Source organism: Canis lupus, chromosome 34 (assembly GCF_003254725.2).
Source record: "Canis lupus dingo isolate Sandy chromosome 34, ASM325472v2, whole genome shotgun sequence".
NCBI lineage: Eukaryota > Metazoa > Chordata > Mammalia > Carnivora > Canidae > Canis > Canis lupus.
Genome location: NC_064276.1, coordinates 12296980 through 12305425, shown reverse-complemented (window position 1 = coordinate 12305425; position 8446 = coordinate 12296980). Strand labels below are relative to the sequence as shown.

Here is an 8446-nt window from a genome sequence, read left to right as displayed (position 1 = left end):
GGACCCTTACTACTTTGTAAGCCCTATTCTGTGCAGGGGAGACCCAAGCCATGACATTTCCAGCCAGTCCTAGGTACATGGACCCCGACATGTGATGACCAATCCCGCCACCCTGTGGTCCGGGGTGGGCGATCAGGGCTCTCTGGGTCCTTCTGGTCCATGAGCAGGCTTGCTCTTCACAAACTAGAACATGGAGGCCCTCGTGATCCCCCCCGCAGATCCTCCCTCAGGCTATTTACAAAACACTGTATACAGGGTGTGTAGTTTGTTCACACTTTTGCTGGCATAAGTTGTTAATTTTGATTAAGTACAGTTGATTGCTTTTTCCCTTTGGTTGTTGTGCTTGTCGAATCTAAAAGAAACCTCATCTACCCCAAGCCCGCAGGAACACTCACCTGAAGCCATCCATAGCCATCTTCGCGTCATCCCTGAGTTGGGACACGTCACCCCAAGTATCAGGTCAGCAGTTTCCCTAGCCTCCTGGGCTCCCTTGTGCTCCTGGTAAGGGATTGGGAGAGCTCTGTCCTCTGAGCGTGATGGCATGTCCTGGGACAGTGGCTGGGAATGTGGACTGTAGGTGGGCGAGCTACAGACAGTCAGTACCCATGAATGATCTTCTAGCCCAGCATGTCCCCTGGGAGCTATGGTGTTGTCTCCACACTCCAGTCAGACAGATGGGGACCTGCTAACAGGGAGCACACAGACGCTTGTGTTCTCTGAAGGTTTTCATACGGTGTCATCCTTGGATGTGTTTGGTTTGTAGCACCAGGCAAGAGGACCTAGAGACCCTGCTAGCCTTGGAAAGGGCTGACATCATAGCCGAATACCATCAGCTGAGGCCCAGACAAGTACCATAGATGCTAGAGAACCCACTAGAGGTGGGGACTCCTCCTGCAAGGGCAGGTGAATCCCAGGAATGGATCAGAGGCAAGCATGACAGGTCAGTCCATTGAAGAACCATAGTCACCAGGAACATATGAGATGCTGGGGACGGACTCAGGCATCAGCAAGTGAGGGTCCATCCTGGATCCTAGACATCAGTAGCCGATGAATCCAGGTGTGGATCACAGTCACCAGTTCCCCATGAGGCCCAGGTGGTTGTATACTTAGGTATGTGGCAGTGGGTATGGTCCAAATGGTATCAAAAGCAGTAACAGCAATGGTATGTACTGTGTGAGGATCATAGCAGAGTCCAGGCAATGAGAACCAAGTGGGTGTTGTTGCCAGTAGGAGCAGGTAAGGCCAGGTGGGGATCAAGTCCTCAGGTGCTCCAGATGTCCAGATGCATAGCTAGCCAATGGAGGTGAGACCCAATCAGGGATCTGAATCTAAGCTGAGAAGTGAGGGCCCAGGCAGAGATGAAAATCAGAGGAGCAGAGCCTGATGGCCAGGGGCATCAGAACCAGGTGAGGCCCAGGAGGGGATCAGAGCCAAGGATGAGCCTGGTCAGCCCAGACAAGGACCATAGTCACTAGGAACATGTGAGGCCCTGGGGACTGACCAGGGCATAAGTAGAAGTGAGGGTCTATCTTGGCTCCTAGTGATTGGTAGCAATGAGCCCAGGTGTGGACCACGGTCACCAGGTCTAGGTGATGCTCATGTGGGGATCAGGTGATCTGGGTCACCAGATCAGGTCAGGCTCAGGTGGGGATCATCTCTGTTAAAGCAGATAAGGCTGTCAGGCTGCTCCCATTGGGCAAACAGGCCCTTCTTCTCATGCTCGGAGAATCTGAGAGGGTCCTGATCTCCCTCAGGATTCCGGGGAGAGGAGATATTCTGTTCCCTCCTTTCCCCATGTCCCTGGCACAGATCAGTCCCCACCATGTGTTCCGCTCTGTATCAGGCATTCCAAGTAGGGTCCCCAAGAGATCCTTGGGATGATGCTGACCTGTCACCGTGGAATGTCATGGACAGTCAGAGCTTTCTGCCCCCCTTCATCCATCTCAGGTAGGGGTTTGCATTTGTAGGAATGCCTCTCTGGAGGCTGGCACATCCCCCCTGGTCAGGACCTCATCCCCTGGAGCCCTCTGAACACCATGACTTCACTGGGCTGGAGCTGAGTGACCCGGGAGGCAAACGCGGGTTGTGGGTTGGAAGGGAGCTGGGCCTGGGGGCTGGCCCCTGAGCACTCAGAGAAGTGGTCTCCATACCTGCTGTGGGGAGGGCCAGGTGTGTGTCTCCTGAATTGGGTTGGGGGGTGTCCTGTCCTTCAGCAAGGACTCCAGAGGTGAGGAGCTCTGGGACGATAGCCTGCTTTCTATAGGAGGATGGTCTGATCTGGAGCGAATTGGAGGGGTGCTCCTCACTCACACCCCCAGGCCAGGGCTCCGACAGTCCTGAAGGTTTCTGCGGGGCTGCAGGTAGTTGCTGGGGACAAAGCAAGGTCAGGGAGGGAGTTTGGGCAGCAGAGGAAGGGGTTGACCAAATTAAGCAGGAAGAGGGAAGAGGAGGAGGAGGAGGAGGCCACCATGGGTTGAAAACAAGGGAGGGAGAAGAGCCCAGTGGCCTTGGCCGGAGGGGAGGAGGCTGCTGGGTCGACGGCACCACAGCAACCTCATGAATGCTGGAGACTCCATTTTGGGGCCAACGGGGCTGCCCCTGGTCCTCTCAGCCCTGCTCTCTGCCCAGTGGCTGCTTGGAGGGGTCAGGCATGTGTCGTGCTCAGCGGCTCTGACAAGACAAGAGGTACAATGAATGGGGACAGTAGTGGAGGTGACAGTAAGAGGGTTGGATTCAGGGGACAGCAAGGAAGACACCCAGGGTGCAGGGGGAGGCGGGCTGGAACCCGGGTAGTCAGTCCCTGGGAAGGCAGGGGCCTCTGCCGAACAGTCAAGTGGGCACCTAGGCCATGCTGACAGCTCTCAGGCTGGTCCATCTCAGTGACAGGGCACCTCCTGGGGGCTCCGAAGGGGTCCCACCTAGCCTACCACCAGCAACAACCCTTCTCGGACCCCCCAGAACCCTGTCCCAGACCGACCACAGGCAGCGTGCAGCCCCTGCCTTCCCTAGTGGACCCTCACCTCCGAGTGCCGTGGCCTCATATGTTGGGGACTCTGGGGCCAAGCCTGGAGCTCAGGGATCTGTGCCTCTGCCTTCCCGGAAGAAGGACCTGCCTGGCCCCAGGCCCCGAGGCCAAGGTGGGAGCCAGTCCTGGGCACTGGGCAGGATTGGGAGTGGGCGTGGGGCCAGCTGTCCACAGACCCCGTCCTGCAGGACATCCCCAGGGGTGTCTCCCCAAACGCCCTGTCCCAGCGCTGCTCAGGCTGCGAGGAACGCACTGCAGACCCCGAGCCACGGTCAGCGGGAAGGTCTCTGTGCCTTCCTGGGTCACTCCTCTGAGTCCCCGCAGGGTGACTGGATGAAGCAATGTACGCCCATCTCCCAGGGCTAGAGGCTCATCTGCTGCCCCTGTATGTCCTTTTCCAGAAACAACGCCAGCAAACCTGGCGAGCCACCAAGTGGCTAACCATGCTCAGGAAATGGGGCCAGTACCAGCAAGCAAGAAGGTGGGGGCACTGCGTGTCCCCCAAGGGCACTCTGTCTTTAGGAAGCTGGGGGCCGCCCAGAGCCACCTCCTGCCCTGTCCATGGGAGATTTCCCTGTCTGGGAAGAGTCTGCTGCCAGAGACAAAGCCTCCACAGGCCCAAGGTTTGTGGTGAGGGTAGCGTCAGTTCAAGGCCACGAAACCCTGCTACTTGTGGAGGACGCGCCCAGCTCTAGGGAGGCTCAGCCTCTCTGGAGACAACGAGCAGCTGAAACCACAATCTTCTCGATGCCTCCCTTTCTCTGAGCTCCAAGGTGCCGCCCTGGGCCCAACTCCCCGACACTGCCTTCCCTTCTGCTGCTGTGTAGTCAAGTTTTCAAGGGGGTCCCGCCCTAGCTGCATGTACAGGTGTGGTTGCGTTTGCTGGAGATCGAGAATGTTAAATCTCCAGGGACCGAGACTCAGCAGACGGCCTGCCCCACTTTACCCACTGTACTCCACGTCCTGAGGTCTGCTCCCAGCTGCCCTCAACACCTCTGTCCCCATCTACTCTTGGGTGTGAATGTGTGGAAAACCACATCCTTTGCCTCAGAGGCTGGCCTCACTGCTACCTGGTTGGACTACAGGCACATCTGTGCTGGGCCGAGGGCAAGGCGTGGGCAGCCAGTCATTCACATGGAGAACAGCTACGTAGCATCTGACCTCCCTCCCCTCCTGGCTGGAGGAAAAGAGGAGCTCAGGCTAGCACCTTGAGGTTCTCCTCTGACCCCTGACGAGACGCGTCAGAGGACCCCTGAGGAGTGCCACCTGAAGCAACCTCCACAGGCTCTTGCACCAACCGAGAGTCTTTCAGAGACTCTTCCTATATCTCCCTGAAGGCTACCTTACACCTCCCATCCCAGCAAGCGCTTTGTGCAGAACTAAGGCAGAAGAGCCGCACACAGCTGGGTTCCCTGACACCTCTCCCTCACCTGGATTAGGGCCAGGATTTAGGTTATCCGCACAAGGTGTGTGGCTCCTCGGCAGGATCCGTTGTAGCCCCACGGTCCAGATGCCCAGGGCACCATCACATCTGTCTCCAAACACAGGACAGGACAGCAAGCCCACACCCAGTAATGGCATCTCGTGGACCTACTCAATGGATAATAGGGCTGAGCTCTTGAAGCCCTGACACTTTGGCTTCTCTGTAGAGAGGGCAACTTGGACATATTCCCTCGCTGGTCTGGTTACCATGTCTACAAGCATGTGTGTTAACCACCCATTGAGTTTGGAAATTCTTCCTTTGGACGGGTTCTCACTGGCATGGTCAACACTATGCCCCTGGTGCCTCTGCTCCACACTCCGTGGTTAACCCCCCAAGAAGTTCACATCTCTCCGGCAAAATCTAGGGGCTACCGTCCCTTCCACAGGGAACAACGCCCATGACACAAGGTAAAAAACTTGCCTGAATTCTGGCTTCTGGAATGCCTGTTCTTATGGCCAGGAAACCGCTCCTCCTCAAAGGCTTGAAGGAAGATACTGGTTTGGGATGCAGAAATGGATGTTCGTTTCCTCTGCATTCCTTCGGGACTCGACCTAAAGAGAAAACAGCATTGGAGAGGAGGGCTTGGACGCCAGTAGCACAGCCAGTGCGGAGATAGAAGTGTGTGTCAGGGTGTGTGTGGTGGTGTGTGAGTGCATGTGACTGTGTGTGTGTGTGTGTGTGTGTGAGAGAGAGAGAGAGAGAGAGAACTTTTCTCTATGTTCTCTGTCTTCACAGCCTCCCTTCCCTGAGACCAAGAGCTAGAGCCTGAACCCACCCCTGGAGCCAGCCTTTGGATAACAATGGTGAGTTGATGGAAGAAGAGGCCTTCTTCCTGGCTGCCAGGTTCAGGACAGGAAGACGCAGATCCTTCCTGGCCCAGAAACAGCCTGCCTGCTGCCTGCCCAACAATGGCAGGTGGGGTGTCGCCATCCTCGATCACAGGGTGGCTGGAGCCTGAGAGCAGAGATGATGCCCTTCCTGAGGCTTTTGCTACTCCTCGGTAAGCACACAGAGACACATTCCTGTGTCAAGGAGTGGCTCAGGAGGGGACCCTTCTTGGATGCTGGGGAGTCACCTGGAGGTTCTTCCTGTCCACGCAGTGGCCTTTCTCCTTGGCGGATTGTGGAGCCCAGTCAGCGGCTCTGCCTTCGCTGTCTCGTTCGCTGGTTTTGGCACCAGACCTAAGGGGCAAAAGAAGAAGCAACGGTCAGGTAACACGCGAAGGCAGCTTATCCCACACATGGCAGGGACTCGAGGACCCAAGACCAACTAACACCCCACTGAAAGCCAGAGCTGGCTTGTTGCCTACACTGTTACATGTATTTGCATGGCCCTTTGGTGTACAAGGAAGAAGGCGTTGGTCTCCCCTGAGGAGCATGAACTGTAGGTAAACACACAATGGATGGTGTTGGTAGAAAAGTCATTTCTTCTTTGGTCATCTGCATGGACAGATGATGGGGTTCCTGCTGCAGTCCCCTGTAGGGAGCTGAGGAGACGTTGACTGACCCAAGAAGACACTGGAAATGGGTGTCATTCTCGTCACAATTGGACCCTTGTGCAGGCTTCCTCTCTGCTGGTGGCAAAAGACAAAATGGTCGTCATGGATTGGCACCTATTCCTCTCTATGTGTCTCTTCCCCTCCCGTGTAGGAGGACTCACGGTGTTTCATGTGGTAAAAGCGATTGGCCATGGCACAGGATCTCTGGGGACAGTCAGCCCATGGGCATGAACCCGTCATCAGGCCTCAGGCCTTGGACCCCAGTGTTCCCTCATCCAGTGAACGAAGGTCTCAGAAGGACCTCCAAGGGCAAGGGCTCCTAGAGCCCGCACATCCCCATGCCATAGGTTCTCAGCTCCCCAGCTGAGCACGCAGAAGGACAGGCAATGGCCTAGCCCCATGTGTTTGCATGCCTCCTCCCCCAGAGACTATGAGAAAAGCACTGGGTCTGCCTAGCTGGATTCTAGATTCGGGGATGGTCAGCTCTCGGGCCAGGTGTTCTCTGGCAGCGATGCCAGGGTAAGGGTCTCCTGGAAGAATGCCTGCAGGGCCCCCATCTGCCTCACCATCAATACGAGCCTCGTTTGTCGGGGTCCTCATGGGAGTGGGACTGTGTGGGGAAGAGGGCAGCCACAGGAGGAAGACATTCAGAGGAGCATTGACCAGCAATGTGCTCTCAGCACTCCCCTTTCTGGGATGTCGAAAACATCCCCGTCCAGGAATGACCTCCCCTTTGCCACTTATGGTCCCACCTAAGCCTGAGGGGGCTGTTCCACAGGACATAGGCAGTTCCCCATCTGCCCTTGGGAATGGGTGTTCGTCAGGGATCTAGGGAAAGGGCAGCCTTGAGCTACCTATGTGATTCCAGGCCAAGGCTTGGAGAAGACCCTGAGTGGAGATACTGGTGGGGGTCAGGGTCGAGGAGGGGGCGGGGGAAGGGTGAAAAGCCCTTTGGGAAAACCAAAGAGGACCACATGTCCACGAGGAAACCTGAAGGGAATATGTGAAAACCCATGCCCATAGTGGGTCCATTGACGTGAAAGTTCTACAGTCGTCAACCCATCAAAGGAAGTGATCCACCTTGACTTGCTCTCTGTGCCCCGAGATCCAGCTGGCGGCCTTACAGAAGGGGGACTCTTGCTGCGAATCTCGGCCCAGTCCAGGGTTTCCCTCCTCCCGCAGCCCTATGCAAGCCCCACTCCTGCCCCTTCACCCAGACACCAGGGGAGCCCAGCTGTCCCATGAGCGTCCCACCCATTAAGGCAGTCACTTCTCCTTTCCTGAAGCCCGGTATGTCCTCTGAGCCCTTGGGGCATCTCGGCAGGTGCGGATCCTGTGATGGCCACTCACAGCCAGGGGTGCTCCTGGAAGCCATGCTGCAGGCGGCCCTTGGCTTGAGTGGCGCCGGCAGGTCAACTGGACAGGACACAGCACGCGGGACGTACTCCGGCCTGGGAGGGCCCAACCCAGGATGGCCCACCCCTTGGTCTTCCCTCAGCTCCCTGGGTGGCCCCACCCCCAGTGGGGCTGACCATCGGTGGACAAGGGAGGTCTCCCTGGACCGGACCTTGGGACCACCAGAAGCAACAGTTGGAGCTGGGCCTGTGTCTGATGGGCCTGCACCCTTCCCTTAGATGACCAGCGCCTTCCTGGCACCCACAAGCCTCTCGGGATCTCAGACCTGAAATAGAACCGTGCCCTGGAGCCCCTGTGCACCGTGTCTTTGGCCGGACTCCTTCGTGGCCCTCGTACAGTCGCTCAGGATTCTGGACCAATGTTGTGGAACTCTGGCCACCTCTGGCCTCCCAGCACGAGCCTCCTGCTTCACCTTCCTAGAAAGTCATTTTAATTTTTTTCTTTATTTTTATAATTGTTTTAATTAAAGTTTTGTGGTTTATTTCTTTTCACTCTGGTCATTTTTCATTGGGAGTGTTCTGCTGTGTTTCTTTACGTGTATTTGTTGCAATGACTTTGTAATTTGGAGATTTTATATATTTCCAAAATATATGTATGAACACATAATATAAGGATGTGGGGTTTTTTTTATAGTGTGTACTTTGAGGTCTCTTTGGGTTTTGAACCCTTAGCCTGCCAATCTGGATCGGTCAGCCTCTCAGTTTGGTCTGGAGGCAGCCTCTGGATCTGGGGAAGCAGTTTCCAATGACACCTGGGCAGCTCCTGTGAAGCCCCACTTGACAGCCAGGCAGGAGCTGGGAATCAGACCCCTTAGATAGGAGGCCTATGAGGGACGTTGGGCGCCAGCTGTCGCCCTCAGTGTGGGGATGGGTGGAACCACGATGGATTGCCTGTGGGCACGAGGGAGCAACAGCCTTGAAGAAAAGAACAAAGAGGGATCCCTGGGTGGCGCAGCGGTTTGGCGCCTGCCTTTGGCCCAGGGTGCGATCCTGGAGACCTGGGATCGAGTCCCACATCGGGCTCC

General features: G+C 56.3%; 1 long non-coding RNA gene across 2 annotated transcripts; it reads left to right on the top strand.

Annotated features, from left to right (window-relative positions):
* The first annotated feature begins 377 nt into the window (after positions 1–377).
* Positions 378–7903, top strand: LOC112662831 (uncharacterized). Of its 2 annotated transcripts, XR_003138869.3 has the most exons (3): positions 378–459; positions 764–940; positions 5244–7903. It is a non-coding gene; the product is annotated as an uncharacterized LOC112662831 (long non-coding RNA). The 2 variants fall into 2 exon arrangements; XR_003138870.3 differs by lacking the exon at positions 764–940.
* The last annotated feature ends 543 nt before the right edge of the window (positions 7904–8446 follow it).